Source organism: Somniosus microcephalus, unplaced genomic scaffold, assembly GCF_052327205.1.
Source record: "Somniosus microcephalus isolate GS21.2 unplaced genomic scaffold, FLI_Smic_1.0 scaffold7, whole genome shotgun sequence".
Lineage (NCBI taxonomy): Eukaryota > Metazoa > Chordata > Chondrichthyes > Squaliformes > Somniosidae > Somniosus > Somniosus microcephalus.
This window is the reverse complement of record NW_028225194.1, coordinates 2,254,618-2,274,019: the sequence shown is the minus strand read 5'-3', so window position 1 is coordinate 2,274,019 and position 19,402 is coordinate 2,254,618. Positions and strand designations below refer to the sequence as shown.

The 19,402-nt window shown below is 47.1% G+C and overlaps 1 long non-coding RNA gene across 1 annotated transcript; it reads right to left on the bottom strand.

The window, feature by feature from the left end:
• Nucleotides 1-7,565: 7,565 nt before the first annotated feature.
• LOC147084017 (uncharacterized) lies at nt 7,566-19,024 on the bottom strand. The gene is made up of 3 exons (XR_015075933.1): nt 18,948-19,024; nt 17,906-18,068; nt 7,566-7,941 (listed from the first exon to the last, which is right to left on the bottom strand). It is a non-coding gene; the product is annotated as an uncharacterized LOC147084017 (long non-coding RNA).
• Between the last annotated feature and the right edge of the window lie 378 nt (nt 19,025-19,402).

The window sequence follows — 19,402 nt, the reverse complement described above, 5'->3', positions numbered from 1 at the left end:
GGGGACTCTGATATAGGGGCAATAACAGAGACCAGACTCAAAGAGGGAGGATTAGGATCTTAATATTCCTCGTTACAAGGTATTCAGGAAAGATAGGGAAGGAAAAAGAGCAGGGGTGGCAGTATTGATCAACTAAACTATTACAGCACTGGAGAGGGTGATGTAGTCGAGGGAGCAAAGGCAGGTTTGAATTCAGGAACAATCGAGGAGCGATTACACTACTGGGTGTTTACTACAGGCCACCAAATAGTGGGAAGGAGTGTAGAATTCGCAAAGTTAATATTGTACTATAAGGGTCCTCTGGCAGAAGAGGCCTTGATTTTAAAAGACTGTTTTAAAAGAAGCCCAGAAAAGGGACACATAAAATGGCCACCAGACCCCGTGACCGACTTATTGGGACACTTTAAAATGGTTCCTGCAGTTCCCCAGACAGCCTTTGTGGATTCAACCCACAGTAAGTTCTGGAAGCCGTTTCTGAGAAAACGAAACCAGACTTTAACACATACATAAAGATTGGATGCAGATCCAGTCAGATCGGCCTGTAGATAAAGGCCATCTAAATGTTTACCCAGACAAAGGGGGACAGTTCCATATTCATAAAGAACGCATCAAGGACCCGTTAAAGACATCAAGAAAACATTAAAACATTACCAGGTCATTCCAGACCAGAGATGGCCATCACAGGCCATCCCGAAAGCAGTTTAAATATAATAACTACCCTGCTGTGCTATAAGCCCGCCAAAAGTTAAACAAAGGCTAACCTTGATCTAGGCGGGAGATAAGGCCTCGATTGAGAAGTATAATTGGGGATCCCGGGGAAAGACAGGACTGCTGGTTGAAGAATTGAGCACTCAGATAGCCGATGACATTGGGGATCCATCAAAAATCTAGGAGGAAGCTTGTAGCTGCTTCTGGAAGACGAGCACGCTAAAACCTCGTAGCCAGAGACAGAAGTCGGTAGCGGGAACGCCTCGGCCATTCCCGAGTCGAGAAGGTTGTTCAAGTTTGCGTTCGGCCTCTGGGGTATTCGTCGGGAGATCATCGGCCAAAAACCCCGGGGCCGCAGCAAAACGAGGAGAAAGTCGAGGAGAAGAAGAGAGGACGAAACGCCCCACCACATCGTGGGCTGGAGCACAGAGAAAAACGAGCTGTGAACAAAATGATGGTCTGCTCGTCTTGCTGAAGTAGAGGAGCCATCAGCCTGAGCAGCCCGCTGCTCCCACAGCCCAACGACCACGTGGAGACAGGACGCCTGAAAGGATCAAAATGCAGGCCTGTTTTAAAAACCTTGCAATTCCTAGTTGGATTGGTGAGCATGTTTCTGGCCCTTCATAAATCGGATCTAGATAGGTTAAAGGGGGTGGTCATTTTGGGTATAATTAACATGAGTTGTTGTCCCTCGATGTTCCGTGTGTTTCCCCATTTCATGATGACTGTTGTAAGGTATAATATGCCTGTACCTATTGTTATGATTTGTTTTTCCCTCCCATGTACCCTCTTATTTGCTTGCATTTGATTTGTTTTTCCTTATGCAATAAAATTTCATTTCGTTTCATTAAACTTGGTCTATAAGAGTATTCCCTGCATTGTAGTTCCTGCACCTAAGTCCAGTGTCTAGAACCTAAGGGGCGAGTGGGTCGAACCACTCAAGGTTTTACTGTGCAAGGGAGAGAGAGAGAGAGACCTCTGCGATCTCGGAGAGAAAACCCCTTACAGGGGATAGAGGAGCAGATTTGCAGGCAAATTACGGAAAGATGCAAGAATTACAGAGTAGTGATAATGGGGGACTTCAATTATGTGAATATAGATAGTAACAGTGTAAAGGGCAAATTGGGGAGGGATCCCTGAAATGTGTACAAGAGAACTTTCTGGATCAGTGTGTTTCCAGCCCAAGGAGGAAGGAAGCAGAGCTGGATCTAGTTCTGGGGAATGAAGTGGGGCGTGTGGAGCGTGTTTCAGTGGGAGATTATTTGGGGGAACAGTGATCATAATATCATCAGGTTTAGAATAGTTATAGAAAAGTACAAAGAACAATCAAGCATAAAAACTAATTAACTGGAGGAGGGCTAACTGCAGTGAGAGGAAAAGGGATCTGGCCCAGGTGGATTGGAGTCAAAAATTGGGAGGCAAAACAGAAAATGACCAATGGGAGGCCTGCAAAGAGGAGCTGGTTCGGGTACAGAGCAGACACATTCCTATGGGGGGAAAGGAAGGGCATCCAAAGCTAGAGCTCCCTGGATGACTAAAGATAGAGGTTAAAGTGAGAGAGAAAGAGGAGGTTTATGACAAATGTAAGGTTGATAATACAGTGGGGAATCATGCTGAATATAGAAAGTACAGAGGAGATCTAAACAATGGAATAAGAGGGGCAAAGAGAGAGTCTGAGAACAGATTAGCAGCGAACATAAAAGGGAACCCAAAAGTCTTTTATAAACACTTAACTAGTAAAAGGGCAGTCAAAGGAAGGGGGGGGCTGATTGGGGACCTAAAGGGAGATTGTCTTGTGGAGGCAGAGGGCTGGGCTGAGGGACTAAATGAGAACTTTGCATCTGTCTTCACTGGAGAAGAGGATGCTGCCAATGTAGCAGTAAAGGAGGAGGCCGGAGCGATACTGGATAGGATACAAATAGATAAAGAGGAGGGACTTCAAAGGTGGGCAGTCCTCAAAGTAGAAAAGTCACCCGGTCCGGATGGGATTTGTCCTCGGTTACTGAGGGAAGTAGGGGTGAAAATTGCGGAGGCTCCGGCCACAATCTTCCAATCCTCCTTGGACATGGGGGTGGTGCCAGAGGACAGGAGGATTGCAAATGCTACAGCCCTGTTTAAAATAGGGGAGAGGGATAAACCCGGCAACTACAGGCCAGTCAGCCTAACGTCGGTGGTGGGGAAACTGTGAGAGACAATAATCCGGGACAAAATTCATTGGCCCTTAGAAAACTACCATGGGATTAAAGGGATCAAGGGATATGGGGAGAGTTGGAATAAACGGATCTTTTTCTGAGTGGCAGGCAGTGACTAGTGGGGTACTGCAGGGATCGGTCCTAGGACCCCAGCTATTCACAATATATATTAATGATCTAGATGAGGGAACTAGATGTAATATCTCTAAGTTTGCAGACGACACAAAGCTGGGTGGGCGTGTGTGTTGTGAGGAGGATGCCGAGAAACTCCAGTATGATTTGGACAGGTTGGGTGATTGGGCAGATGCATGGCAGATGCAGTATAATGTGGATAAATGCGAGGTTATCCACTTTGGTGGCAAAAACAGGAAGGCAGATTATTATTTGAATGGCAATAGATTGGGAGAAGGGGAAGTGCAACGAGACCTGGGCGTCCATGTGCACCAGTCGCTGAAAGTAAGCATGCAGGTGCAGCAGGTGATTTTAAGAAGGCAAATGGTATGTTGGCCTTCGTAGTGAGAGGGTTCGAGTACAGGAACAAGGATGTCTTGCTGCAGTTGTACAGGGCCTTGGTGAGACCACACCTTGAGTATTGAGTGCAGTTTTGATCACCTTATCTGAGGAAGGATGTTCTTGCCATGGAGGGAGTGCAGCGAAGATTCACCAGGCTGATACCTGGGATGGCAGGAATGACGTATGGGGAGAGATTGGACTTGTACTCGCTGGAGTTTAGAAGAATGAGAGGGGATCTCATTGAAACTTATAAAATTCTAACAGGACTAGACAGACTAGATGCAGGAAGGATGTTCCCGATGGCCGGCGAGTCCAGAACCAGGGGTCACAGTCTACGGTAAGCCATTTAGGACGGAGATGAGGAGGAATTTCTTCACCCAGAGAGTGGTGAACCTGTGGAATTCTCTACTACAGAAGGCAGTAGAGGCCAATTCATTAAATATATTCAAGAAGGAGTTAGATATATTTCTTAAGGCTAAAGTGATCAAGGGATATGGGGAGAAGGCAGGGACGGGGTACTGAATTTGGATGATCAGCCATAATCTCATTAAATGGTGGAGCAGGCTCGAGGGGCCAAATGGCCTACTCCTGCTCCTATCTTCTATGTTTCTATATTTCTATTACTCTCACTATTACCTCAATGCTAATGAATCAGGGGGAAACTCTCCACTGGCTGGAGTCAGACCGAGCACAAAGGAAGATGATCTTGGTGGTTGGAGGTCAATCATCACCGCCCCAGGACATCGCTGCAGGAGTTCCTCAGGGCAGTGTCCTCGGCCCAACCATCTTCAACTGCTTCATCAATGACCTTCCCTCCAACAGAAGGTCAGAAGTAGGAATGTTCGCTGGTGACTGCACAGTATTCAGTTCCATTTGCAACTCCTCAGATAATGAAACCGTCCATGCCCGCATGCAACAAGACCTGGACGACATTCAGGCTTGGGCTGATAAGTGGCAGGTAACATTTGCACTACACAAGTGCCAGGCAATGACTATCTCTGACAAGCGAGCGTCTAATCACCGCCCCTTGACATTCAACGGCATTCCCATCACCGAATCCCCCATCATCAACATCCTGGGGATCACCATTGACCAGAAACTTAACTGGACCAGCCACATAAATACTGTGGTTACAAGAGCAGGTCACAGGCTAGGTATTCTACAGCGAGTGTCTCACCTCCTGACTCCCCAAAGCCTTTCCACCATCTACAAGGCACACGTCAGGAGTGCGATGGAATACTCTCCACTTGCCTGGATGAGTGCAGCTCCAACAACACTCAAGAAGCTCAACACCACCCAAGACAAAGCAGCCCGCTTGATTGGCACTCCATCCACCACCTTAAACATTCACTCCCTCCACCACTGGCGTACCGTGGCTGCAGTGTGTACCATCTACAAGATGTACAGCAGTAACTCGCCAAGGCTTCTTCGGCAGCACCTCCCAAACCGACAACCTCTTCTAACTGGAAGAACAAGGACAGCAGGTGCATGGGAACACCGGATAGAATACATAGATCCCTGAAGGCAGCAGGACAGGCAGAAAAGGTGGTTAAAAAGGCTTATGGGATACTTGCCTTCATTAGCTGAGGCATAGAATATAAGAGCAGGGAGGTGATGATGGAGCTGTACAAAACACCAGTTAAGTCACAGCTGGAATACTGTGTGCAGTTCTGCTCGTCACACTATAGGAAGGATGTGATTGCATTGGAGAGGGTGCAGAGGAGATTCACCAAGATGTTACCTGGGCTGGAGCGCTTCAGCTATGAAGAGAGACTGGACAGGCTGGGGTTGTTTTCCTTAGAGCAGAGAAGGCTGAGGGGGAACCTGATTGAGGTGCACAAAATTTTGAGGGGCATAGATAGGGTAGATAGAAAGGAACTTTTCCCCTTAGTAGAGGGGTCAATAACCATTAGTTTCAAGGTAAGGGGCAGGAGGTTTAGAGGGGATTTGAGGAAAAACTTTTTTCCCCAGAGGGTGGTTGGAATCTGGAACTCACTGCCTGAAAGCATGGTAGAGGCAGGAACCCTCACAACATTCAAGAAGCATTTAGATGAGCACTTGAACCGCCATAGCATACAAGGCTACGGACCCAGTGCTGGAAAATGGGATTAGAATAGACAGGGCTTGATGGCCGGTGTAGACACGATGGGCCGAAGGGCCTCTTTCTGTGCTGTGTAACACTATGACTCTATGACCACCAACTCCAAGTCAAACACCATTCTAACTTGGAAGTATATTGCCATTCCTTCATCGTCACTGGGTCAAAGTCCTGGAACTCCCTCCCTAACAGCGGCGGTTCAAGAAGGCAGCTCACCACCACCTTCTCAAGGGCAATTAGGGATGGGCAATAAATGCTGGCCTTGCCAGCAACGCCCACATCCCATGAACGAATTTTAAAAAACGTCATCCCATAACACACGTACAAGGGCTCAGTAATGTTTAATTCATCAGAAAAAGACGAAGTACAACAACATACTGGTCAGCTTAACAGAATCTCATCATATTTATGAGGCCACAAACATAAAATAGTCACTAATAAATCCAGTAATGATTTCAGGAGAAATGTCTTTACCCAGAGAATGGTGAGAATGGGGAACTCGCTACCACAGGGAGTAGTTGTGGGGAAGCCACACAAGGGAGAAAGGAATGGGAGGAGATGTTGATCGGGTTAATTGAAGTAGGGTGGGTGTGGGGCATAAACACCAGCATGGACCAGTTGGGCTGAATGGCCTGTTTCTGTGCTGTATATTCTATGTAACACCATCAACAATCAATCGAAGGGAACCAGCAGCACAACAGATTGATAGATTAAACAGCAGTCCAAGAATTTATAAAACATTCATCCATTCCATGTTCATGTCACCCCAGCTGTCTCCAGGGCCCTGTGCTACAGATCAGTGTGAACTCGCTGGTGTCTCTTCAGCTCCCCGGAGCTTTTAAAGCTCTTAGCACAGTCAGAGCATTTAAATGGTCTCTCATCAGTGTGAACAAGCTGGTGTGTCAGCAGGTTGGATGACTGAGTGAATCCCTTCCCACACACGAAGCAGGTGAACGCCCTCTCACCAGTGTGAACGCGCTGGTGTTTCTTCAGATCCCCAGAGGTTTTAAAGCTCTTCCCACAGTCAGAGCATTTAAATGGTCTCGCATCGGTGTGAACCAACTGGTGTTGCTTCAGATCCCCAGAGGTTTTAAAGCTCTTCCCACAGTCAGAACATTTAAATGGTCTCACATCAGTGTGATATTGCTGGTGTCTCAACAGGTTTGATGACCGAGTGAATCCCTTCCCACACACGGAGCAGGTGAACGGTCTCTCATCAGTGTGAACTCGCTGGTGTTGCAACAGGTTGGATGACTGAGTGAATCCCTTCCCACACACGGAGCAGGTGAACGGGCTCCCATCAGTGTGAACTTGCTGGTGTGTCAGCAGGTGGGATGACTGAATGAATCCCTTCCCACACACGGAGCAGGTGAATGGCCTCTTCCCAGTGTGAACTGGCTGGTGTCTGTTCAGATTCCCGGAGCTTTTAAAGCTCTTCCCACAGACAGAACATGTAAATGGTCTCTGATCGGAGTGAACTCGCTGGTGTCGCTTCAGCTCCCCAGAGGTTTTAAAGCTCTTCCCACAGGCAGAACATTTAAATGGTCTCTCATCAGTGTGAACAAGCTGGTGTGTCAGCAGGTTGGATGAGTGAGTGAATCTCTTCCCACACACGGAGCAGGTGAATGGCCTCTTCCCAGTGTGAACTGGCTGGTGTCTGTTCAGATTCCCGGAGCTGTTAAAGCTCTTCCCACAGACAGAACATGTAAATGGTCTCTGATCGGAGTGAACTCGCTGGTGTCGCTTCAGATCCCCAGAGGTTTTAAAGCTCTTCCCACAGGCAGAACATTTAAATAGTCTCTCATCAGTGTGAACTCGCTGGTGTGTCAGGAGGTGGGATGACCGAGTGAATCTCTTCCCACACACGGAGCAGGTGAACAGAATCTCTCCTGCTCTCTCCAGCTGGTGTCTCTTCAGATCCTGGGACCTTTTAAATCTCTTCCCACAGTCAGAACATTTAATGTGAACAAACTGGTGTCTCAGGAGGGTGGCAGAATGAGAGAATCGCTTCAAAAACACAGAGCAGGTCAACGGTCTCTCATTGGTGTGGACAAGCTGGTGTCTCAGCAGCACGGAGGGTGCAATTAATCCCTTCCCACACACGGAGCGGGTTAAAGGTCTCTCCCTCATGTGATATTGCTGGTGTATCATCGGAGCGACTGACTGAGTGAATCTCTTCTGGAACACGGGGCCGGTGAACGGGCTCTCCTCAGTGTGTAGCCACTGCTGTTGCTTCAGGTACTTGTAGATTTTGAAGCTCTTCCCACACTCAGAACATTTAAAAGGTCTCTCATCAGTGTGAACTCGCTGGTGTGTCAGCAGATTGGAGGAGCGATTGAATCAGGTCCTGATGAATCGAGCGACTCTGTCTGTTCTTGACGTGATGTTCGGTCTGAGCTTCCTGGCTGTAAATGCTCCACTTCTAAAACCCTGTAAAAGGAGTGTAGAAAGGCGTAAGAGGGAGAATGTTGCCTCATGTCCCCCTTTCCCAGCCCAGGGGCAGTGAAGCTGATTTTCAGGCCCCAGCTGCTGCACAGGTTACATACGAATTAGGAGCAGGAGTCGGCCACTCGGCCCCTCGAGCCTGCTCCGCCATTCAATAAGATCATGGCTGATCTGATTACTCCACATTCCCACCTACCCCCGATAACCTTTCACCCCCTTGCTTATCAAGAATCTATCTACCTCTGCCTTAAAAATATTCAAAGACTCTGCTTCCACCGCCCTCTGAGGAAGAGAGTTTCAAAGACTCACGACCCTCTGAGAAAAAATGTCCTCATCTCTGTCTTAAATGGGCGACCCCTTATTTTTAAACAGTGACCCCTAGTTCTAGATTCTCCCACAAGAGGAAACATCCTCTCCACATCCACCCTGTCCAGACCCCTCAGGATCTTATATGTTTCAATCAAGTCACCTCTTACTCTTCTAAACTCCAGCGGATACAAGCCTAGCCTGTCCAACCTTTCCTCATAAGACAACCTGCCCATTCCAGGTATTAGTCTAGTAAACCTTCTCTGAACTGCTTCCAACGCATTTACATCCTTCCTTAAATAAGGAGACCAATACTGTACACAGTGCTCCAGATGTGGTCTCACCAATGCCCTGTATAACTGAAGCATAACCTCCCTACTTTTGTATTCAGTTTCCCTCGCAATAAACAATAACATTCTATTAGCTTTCCTGATTACTTGTTGTACCTGAATACTAACCTTTTGCGATTCACGCATTAGGACACCCAGATCCCTCTGCATCTCAGAGCTCTGCAATCTCTCACCATTTAGATAATATGCTTCTTTTTTATTCTTCCTGCCAAAATGGACAACTTCACATTTTCACACATTATACTCCATTTGACAGATCTTTGCCCACTCACTTAACTTATCTATATCCCTTTGTAACCTCCTTATGTCCTCCTCGCAATTTACTTTCCTACCTATCTTTGTGTCATCAGCAAATTTAGCAACCATGCCTTCGGTCCCTTCATCCAAGTCATTTATATAAATTGTCAAAAGTTGAGGTCCCAGCAGTGATCCCTGTGGCACACCACTCGTTACATCTTGCCAACCAGAAAATGACCCATTTATGCCTACTCTCTGTTTCCTGTTAGCTAGCCAATCTTCTAGCCATGCCAATATGTTACTCCCTAAACCATGAGCTTTTATTTTCCGCAATAACCTTTGATGTGGCACTTCATCAAATGCCTTCTGGAAATCTAAGTACAGTACATCCACCGGTTCCCCTTTATCCACAGCACATGTTACTTCCTCAAAGAACGCCAATAAATTGGTTAAACATGATTTCCCTTTCACAAAACCATGTTGACTCTGCTTGATTACCTTGAACTTTTCCAAGTGCCCTGCTATAACGTCTTTAATAATAGCTTCCAACATCTTCCCGATGACAGATGTTAAGCTAACTGGCCTGTAGTTTCCTGCTTTCTGTCTCCCTCCCTTTTTGAATAAAGGAGTTACATTCGCTATTTTCCAATCGAATGGAACCTTCCCCGAATCTAGGGAATTTTGGAAAATTAAAACCAACGCATCAACTATCTCACTAGCCACTTCTTTTCAGACCCTAGGATGAAGTCCATCAGGCCCCGGGGGCTTGTCAGCCCACAGCTCCAACAATTTGCTCAGTACCACTTCCCGGGTGATTGTAATTTTCTTGAGTTCCTCCCTCCCTTCCATTTCCTGATTTACAGCTATTTCTGGGATGTTACTTGAATCCTCTATAGTGAAGACCGATGCAAAATACCTGTTCAACTGCCATCTCCTTATTTTCCATTATTAATTCCCCAGACTCACTTTCTATAGGACCAACGCTCACTTTGTTAACTCTTTTCTTTTTTAAATATCTATAGAAACTCTTACTATCAGTTTTTATATTTCTAGCTAGCTTTCTCTGGTACTCTAATTTTTCTCTCATTAATCTTTTAGTCATTCTTTGCTGTTTTTTATATTCTGTCCAACCTTCTGACCTGCCAGCCATCTTTGCACAATTATATGCTTTTTCTTTAAGTCTGATACTATCTTTAACTTTTTTAGTTAACCACGGATGGTGGGTCCTCCCCTTGGAATTTTTCTTTCTCGTTGGCATAGTGGTTAGCACTGTTGCCTCACAGCGCCAGGGACCCGGGTTCGAATCCGGCCTCGGGCGACTGTCTGTGTGGAGTTTGCACATTCTCCCCGTGTTTGCGTGGGTTTTCTCCGGGTGCTCCGGTTTCCTCCCACAGTCCAAAGATGTGCAGGTTAGGTTGATTGGCTATGATAAATTGACCCTTAGTGTTAGGGGGATTAAATACGTGGGGTTACAGGATAGGGTGGGATATGTGTTGGTGTAGGGGTTACGGGGATCGGGTGGGATATGTGTCGGTGCAGGCTCGATGGGCCGAAATGGCCTCTATCTGCACTGTGGGGTTTCTGTGATTCTGTGAATGTATCTATTCTGTGTATTCTGAAATATCCCCTTAAATGTCTGCCACTGCAACTCTATTGACCTATCCCTTAACCTAATTTGCCTGTTCACTTTAGCTAGCTCTGCTTTCATGCCCTCATAATTGCCCTTAAAATACTAGTCTTGGACCCACTCTTCTCTCCCTCAAACTGAATGTAAAATTCAATCATATTATGATCGCTGCTACCTAGGGGCGCCTTCACGATGAAGTCATTAATTAATTCTATCTCACTGCACAATACCAGGTCCAGTATAGCCTGCTCTCTGGTTGGTTCCAGAACGTGCTGTTCTAAGAAACTATCCCGAAAACATTCTACGAACTCCTCGTCTAGGTTACCTTTGCCCATCTGATTTTTCCCGTCTATATGTAGATTAAAATCCCCCATGATTATTGCCATACCTTTCTGACAAGCTCCCATTATTTCTTCCTTTATACTCCATCCTACCATGTGATTACTGTTAGGGGGCCTGTACACCACTCCCACAAGTGACTTCTTGCCTTTATCATTTCTCATCTTAACACGTTGGTGCAGCAAGCAATTAGGAAAGCAAATGGTATGTTAGTCTTTATTACAAAAGGATTGTAGGGACTTAAAACGGATAAATCCTCCGGACCTGATGGCCTACATCCTAGGGTCTTGAGAGAAGTGGCGGTAGGGATTGTGGGTGCATTGGTGATTATTTTCCAGAACTCCCTGGACTCAGGAAAGGTCCCGGCAGATTGGAAAACTGCTAATGTAACACCATTATTTAAGAAGGGAAGTTGACAAAAAGCTGGAAATTATAGACCAGTTCGCCTAACATCTGTGGTTGGCAAAATGTTGGAGTCCATTATTAAGGAAACAGTAACAGAGCATTTGGATAAACATAATTTAATAGGACAGAGTCAGCATGGTTTTATGAAGGGGAAGTCATGTTTGACAAATTTGCTCGAATTCTTTGAGGATGTAACATACAGGGTGGATAAAGGGGAACCAGTGGATGTGGTGTATTTGGACTTCCAAAAGGCATTTGACAAGGTTCCACACAAAAGATTACTGATCAAGATAAGAAATCACGGGATTGGGGGTAATATACTGGCATGGGTGGAAGATTGGCTATCTAACAGAAAACAAAGAGTTGGGATAAATGGTTCATTCTCAGGCTGGCAATCAGTAACTAGTGGTGTTCCGCAGGGGTCAGTGCTGGGACCCCAACTCTTTACAATCTATATTAACGATTTGGAGGAAGGGACCAAGTGCAACATATCCAAGTTTGCCGATGATACAAAGATGGGAGGGAAAGCAATGAGTGAGGATGACATAAAAAACCTGCAAAAGGACATAGACAGGCTAAGTGAGTGGGCAGAGATTTGGCAGATGCAATATAATGTTGGAAAGTTTGAGGTTATGCACTTTGGCAGAAAAAAATCAAAGAGCAAGTTATTATCTAAATGGAGAGAAACTGCAAAGTGCTACAGTACAAAGGGATCTGGGGGTCCTGGTGCATGAAACACAAAAAGTTAGTATGCAGGTACAGCAGATGATCAGGAAAGCCAATGGAATCTTGGCTTTTATTGCAAGGGGGATGGAGTATAAAAACAGGGAAGTCTTACTGCAGTTATACAGGGTATTGGCGAGGCCACACCTGGAATACTGCGTGCAGTTTTGGTTTCCATATTTAAGAAAAGATATACTTGCTCTCGAGGCAGTTCAGAGAAGGTTCACTCGGTTGATTCCGGAGATGAGGGGGTTGACGTATGAGGAAAGTTTGAGTAGGTTGGGACTCTACTCATTGGAGTTCAGAAGAATGAGAGGCGATCTTATCGAAACATGTAAGATTGTGAGGGGGCTTGATTGGGTGGATGCGGGGAGGATGTTTCCACTGATGGGTGAGATTAGAACTAGGGGGCATAATCTTAGAATAAGGGGCTGCCCTTTCAAAACTGAGATGAGGAGAAACTTCTTCACTCAGAGGCTGGTAAATCTATGGAATTTGCTACCCCAGAGAGCTGTGGAAGCTGCAACATTAAATAAATTTAAAATGGAGATAGACAGTTTCCTAGCAGATAAGGGAATTAGGGGTTACGGGGAGAGGGCAGGGAAGTGGACGTGAGTCTAGATTCGGATCAGCCATGATCCTATTGAATGGCGGAGCAGGCCCGAGGGGCCGTATGGCCTACTCCTGCTCCTACTTCTTATGTTCTTATGTTCTTATGATTGGAGTATAAGAGTAAAGAAGTCTCACTGCAATTATACAGGGCCTTGGTGAGACCACACCTAATAATAATAATAATAATAATAATCATCTTTATTGTCATTGTTAGTGCACAAGTGCAGTACAACGAAATGTAGGCTTGCGGCTCCCGAGAGTGTACATTTAGATTAAGACATTTAAACATTCAACATACATTTGGCTTGTAATACATTAACATTAACATAAACATAATAAAGTGCATTGGCAGATGTGCAGGCTTTAGAGTTTATTTGTGGAGTTCAGTAGGATGACAGCCCTGGGAAAGAAGCTGTTCCTAAATCTGGTCGTTCAGGTGCGAATGCATCTGTAGCGTCTCCCAGATGGCAGGAGGGCGAACAGACTGTGGCTGGGGTGGGTAGGGTCTTTGATGATGGTCCGTGACCTCCGTAAACAGCGTTTCTGGTATATGTGCTCTATGGTCGGTAGCCGGGTGCCGGTAATGCGTTGGGCAGTTTTGACTACCCGCTGCAGGGCTTTCCAGTCATAGTAGCTACAGCTGCCATACCATACTGTGATACAGTTCGTCAGGATGCTCTCTATTGTGCAGCGGTAAAAGTTAGAGAGGATCTGGGGTGACAGGTTACATCCCTTCAACCTCCTTAGGAAATATAGGCGCTGCTGGGCCTTCTTCACCAGAGAGGAAGTATTGAGGGACCAGGAGAGGTCTTCCGTGATGTGGACTCCGAGTAACTTAAAGCTGTCCACCCTTTCCACCACAGCCCCATGAATGTGGATGGGGGTGTGACTTCCGCCTTTAGACTTCCTGAAGTCCACAATGATTTCTTTGGTTTTCTTGATGTTAAGGGCCAGGTTGTTATCGGCGCACCACTTCACGAGATGCTGGACCTCCTCCCTGTAGGCTGACTCATCGTTGTTGGTGATCTGGCCTACTACCGTGGTGTCATCCGCAAACTTGATGATGGTGTTGGAACCATGAACAGCCACACAGTCGTGGGTGAAGAGGGAGTAGAGGAGGGGGCTCAGCACACACCCTTGTGGGGTATTGTGTACAGTTTTGGTCTCCTTACCTAAGGAAGGATATACTTGCCTTAGAGGGAGTGCAACAAAGGTTCACCAGACTGATTCCTGGGATGGGGGGATTGTCCTATGAGGAGAGATTGAGACTAAGCCTATATTCCTATGAATTTTGAAGAATGAGAAGTGATCTCATTGAAACATCTAAAATTCTTACAGGGCTCGACAGGGTAGATGCTGGGAGACTGTTTCCCCTGGCTGGGGAGTCTAGAACCAGGGGTCACAGTCTCAGAATAAGGGGTCGGCCATTTAGGACTGAGATGAGGAGGAATGTCTTCACTCAGAGGGTGGTGAATCTTTGGAATTCTCTGCCCCAGAGGGCTGTGGAGGCTCAGTCATTGAGTATAATCAAGGCTGAGATCGATAGATTTTTGGACTCATGGGGAATCAAGGGATATGGGGATCGGGCGGGAAGGTGGAGATGAGGTAGAAGATCAGCCATGATCTTATTGAATGGCGGAGCAGGCTCAAAGGGCCGAATGGCCTGCTCCTGCTCCTATTTCTTATGTTCTTAAGAAAGCTGTTTGCTATAGCCTGCTGCCCCACGACAAATACACAGAGGATTTCAGTTATGTGGAGAGACTGGAGAAGCTGGGATTGTTCTCCTTGGAGCAGAGAAGGTGCAGCGGAGATTTAATAGAGGTGTTCAAAACATGGAGGGTTTTGATAGAGTAAATAGGAGCATGGGAACAGGAGGAGGCCATTCAGCCCCTCCAGCCTGTTCCACCATTCAATGAGATCATGGCTGATCTGTGTCTTAACTCCACCCACCTGCCTTGGCTCCATATCCCTTTGCTCCCTTGTCTAGCAAAAATCTATCGCTCTGGGATTTAAAATGATTAATTGAGCTGGCATCGACTGCTTCCTGTGGGAGAGGGTTCCACACTTCTACCACCCTTTGTGTGAAGAAGTGTTTCCCAACTTCTCTCCTGAATGGCCTGGCTCTGATTTTAAGGTGATGTCCGCTTGTCCTCGACTTCCCCACCGGCGGAAAAAGTTTCTCTCTATCTACTCTACCAATTCCTTTCAAAATCCAAAAATCCTCAATCACTCCTTAACCTTCTAGATTCCAGGGAACACAAGCCTAGTTTATGTAATCTCTCCTCATAATCTAACCCTTGGAGCCCGGGTAACATTCTGGTGAACCTGTGCTGCACTCCTTCCAAGGTCAGTATATCCTTTCTGAGGTGCGGTGCCCAGAACTGCACACAGTGCTCCAGGGAGTTCCTGGGAGTTAATGTGCGTAGGTCCCTGAAGGTGGCGGGACATATTGAGAGAGTGGTTAACAAAGCATATGGGATCTTGGGCTTCATAAATAGAGTACAAAAGTAGAGAAGTTATGCTGAACCTTTATAAAGCGCTGGTTAGGCCACAACTGGAGTATTGCATCCAGTTCTGGTCACCACACTTTAGGAAGGATGTGAAGGCCCTTGAGAGGGTGCAGAGGAGATTTACCAGAATGGTTCTGGGGATGGGGGATCTTAGCTACAAGGACAGGTTGGAGAAGCTGGATTTGTTTTCATTAGAGCAAAGGAGTTTGAGGGCTGATTTGATAGAGGTGTACAAGATTATGACGGGTTTGGATAGGCGAGACGGGGAAAGGCTGTGCCCACTAGTTGATGGTACAAGGACTAGGGGACACAGAGTTAAGGTTTTGGGCAAGAGATACGGGGGGGATGTGAGGAAAAACTTTTTTACGTAGCGAGTGGTGATGACCTGGAACTCGCTGCCGACGGAAGTGGTGGAAGCGGAGACACACAATGTTTTCAAGGGGAGACTGGATAGGAACTTGAGGGAAATAAACTTGCAGGGCTACGGGGCTAGAGCGGGGGAATGGGACTGACTGGATTGCTCTACAGAGAGCCGGCACGGACTCGATGGGCCGAATGGCCTCCTTCTGTGCCGTTATGACTCTGTCACTCTCTGGGGTCTAACCAGGCTTTGTGTAGCTGTAGCTTATAAGGTGAAACTGTTTCCAGTGGCAGGAGGGTCGGTAACCAGAGGACACAGATATAAGGTCATTGACAAAAGAACCAGAGGCGAGGTGAGGAGAATTTTATTGACGCAGCGAGTTGTTGTGATCTGGAATGCGCTGCCTGAAAGGGCGGTGGAAGCAGAGTCAATAATAACGTTCACTGGGGAATTGGATAAATACTTGAAGGGGAAACATTTTCAGGGCTATGGGGAAAGAGCAGGGGAGTGGGACTAAATGGAAAGCTCTTTCAAAGAGCCGGCACAGGCACGATGGGCTGAATGGCCTCCTTCTGTGCTGTATGATTCTAGGAGCCACTCCTAGAGTGGAGTGGTGCCCGCAGGGATCGCTTGGCAGGAAATTGGGAGGAGGTGGTTCACACGCAGACAGCACCCGATTTCGAGATGCTGTCCTTTTAAAATTGGTCCTCTACAGGCAAGGAGGGACTCGGACCCTTTAATGAATACCACTTTGAAAAGAAGAGTCCCTGTCCCTTTAAGAGCCCTCCGCCCACCACTCCCGCACTTTTTCTTAAAGTCTTTGAAATTAATAATAAAAGTTTATGCAGAAAAAATGTGAGTGTGTGTCTGACTGTATTTTAGTGAGTATCTGTGTCTGTGTGTCTGTCTGACTGTATGTGTGTGTGTCTGTGTAGAACAGCATCATAGAATGATACAGCACAGAAGGAGGCCATTCGGCCCATCGTGCCTGTGCCGGCTCTTTGAAAGAGCGATCCAATTAATCCCACTCCCCCTGCTCTTTCCCCAAAGCCATGTAAATGTTTTCCCTTCAAGTATTTATCTCAATCTCTTTTGAATTATAATATCGAATCTGCTTCCACCACCCTTTCAGGCAGTGCATTCCAGATCACAACAACTTGGTGTAAAAATCTGTTTCCTCATGTCACCTCTGGTTCTTTTGCCAATCGCCTTAAATCTGGTTTCTGTCCCTTCAGCCATTGGAAACGGTTTCACCTTATTTACTCTCTCAAAATCCATTCTGATTTTGAACAACTCTATCAAATCTCCTTTTAATCTTCTTTGCTTAAGGAGAACAACCCCAGCTTCTCCCGTCTCTCCACGTAACTCAAGTCCCTCAACCCTGGTCCCATTCTAGTAAATTTCTTCTGCATCCTCTCTTAGGCCTTGACATCCTTCCTAAAGTGTGGTGCCCAGCGGAAGCCTAGCCAGTGTTTTATAAAGGCTTAGCATAACTTGCTTGCTTTTGTACTCTATTCCTCTATTAATAAAGTCAAGGATCCTGTATGCTTTTTTTAAACAGGCTTCTCAACTTGTCCTGCCACCTTCTAAGATTTGTGTACATACACCCAGAGGCCTCTCTGTTCCTGCACCCTCTTTAAAACTGGACCATTTAGTTTATATTGCCTCTCCTCATTCTTCCTACCAAAATGAATCACTTCACACTTCTCTACATTAAATTTAATCTGCCACGTTTCTGCCCATTTCACCAGTCTGGCTACATCCTCCTGAAGTCTGTTACTATCCTCATTGTTTGCTACATTTCCGAGTATCGTGTCATCTGTAAATTTTGAAATTTTGCCCTGGATCCCCAAGTCCAGGTCATTGATATATATCAAAAAAAGCAGTGGTCCGAATCAATGTTCACGTTAAGTTGCGCGGCCACGCAGCGGTCTGGAGGTCCCGCGCAGCCGGTTCACCGCCCTATAAATGGAATAAACGCGCATGCGCCGAAATTTGAATGGGCCGTGCAGCCCGTTAAAGGGGCCACGCACCTCAAAAAAAATTAGAGGGGACATTGGTCCTAATACCGTCCCCTGGGGTACATCACTGTTTACCTCCCTCCAGTCTGAAAAGAAACCGTTCACCACTACTCTCTGCTTTCTGTCCCTTGGCAGAAAATTGGGAGGGGGCGAGTGCAAACAGCACCTGATTTCTCGCTAAGCATTCACGGGAGCAGGGGATTAGCCCTACGTTAAATGTCAGTCTCTTACATATATACATTAATAAAAAGGGAGACGCTGTCCCTTTAAAATCATTCATCCACGGGGACGCAGTCCCTTTAATGAAAATCACATAGAAAAAGAGAGCGCCTGTCCGTTTAAGAGAACCCCCACCACTCCCATATTTCTCTTAATAAAGTACTTGAAATTAGTAATTAAAAACGCAGAAAATTAATATTAAAAAAATTAATTCAGGGAGAAAAAATATTTTTACTGACATTTGCTCCACAGGGTTTCTTGTTTCTGTTCCAGCAATTTAAAAACAAACTGCTTTTTTTATGATCAGCCATGATCTCATTGAATGGCGGAGCAGGCTCGAAGGGCCGAATGGTCCACTGCTGCTCCTATCTTCTATGTTTCTATGTTTAAAACAAGTATCTTCTGTAAAATAAAATTAGTTTGAGTTGTAAAATGTGAAAGGAACATTAAAAATAAACTTTCCCAGGATCACAGGTTCTGACCAGGCCGCTTTACAAAATGGCGGCAGGCCGATCCCAGGTCCCGCCTCCTCCTTCGCCGGTCGGTCCTCCAGGCTCCACCTCCCCTCGCTCATTTGTGGAGAGCTCAGTATCAGTCAGTGCACGCCGGCGACGTCGTGACGTTGCAGGGTGGGCGGTTGGAGCAGGCGGGAAATTAAATTCATTTAAATTAAATCTCCCGTCAGCCTCCTCTGTCCCAATCAGCCGGCGCAAGTCCCGCCCCTCGGGCTCCCCGATTGGTTGGAGGACCCGCCGCCGGCTCGCTCCTCCAGCCTCGCCCCGCTCGCTCCCTATTGGTCGGAAGCTGCCGTCAATCAGGCCCTGGGCCCTATCTTCTATGTACTTTCAGTGATGACTTTTATAAACTGGTTTTACAGGAAATTAGAAGAGGAGGGGAGAGATTTGAAGACACTCGGTCCCTTTGTGACTCTAAAGTTGCAGCTGACCCCGCGCATGCGCCCCATGGCCCCGCCCTCTCCTGCTCCACAGGCGCCCGTCCCGCACCGCGCATGCTCAGCACACACAATGGGCCCCTGTCAATCATCCTCCCCCTCTGAACAGGCCCCGCCCCTCTCCTCCCCCTACTCCGCATGCGCCGCCGGGCCCCGCTCCCGAAGTTAAGCCGGTACCGGACATGCGCAGGGCCTCGCATTCTGGGGAAGGCCCGGGCAACCGCGAGAGTCCAGATCACCGGCGGAAAGTGAGTTTTATCAGGGTTTTTGATATATAGCGGAGAGAAGCGCGGGCGGGGAGATAAATTTAAAAAAATTACAAACCGCACCGTCCCAGCGCCCTCCCGGCACGGAGCGGCCGCAGCCCCTTGTCTTCTGCAGGGAGCCGCACTGGGGCACGTCATCAACTCCACGGCGGGGACTGACGGGAGCTCCGACCAATAGGGAGAGAGCGGGCGGAGCTCGGAGGACTGAGGTGGCGGCGGGTCCTCCAAGCAATCGGGGCGTTCGAGGGGCGGGACTTCCGCCGCCTGCTTCTCCCGCTGCTGAGACAAGTGGAATGCAGCAGAGGGCGCCCTTCTGAGTTTGGGGCTCAGTCCTGTTAGTGGAGCAGTGCAGAGGGAACTTTACTCTGCACTGGGCTTTACTCCCTCAGCACTGCACTGCAGGGGCAGCAGAGTTTTAGACTCGAGTCTCTGGAGTGGACTTCAACCCACAACCTTCTGCCTCAGAGGAGAGAGTGCTGCCGCCTGAGCCACGGCTGACACTCTGTATCTAATCTGTG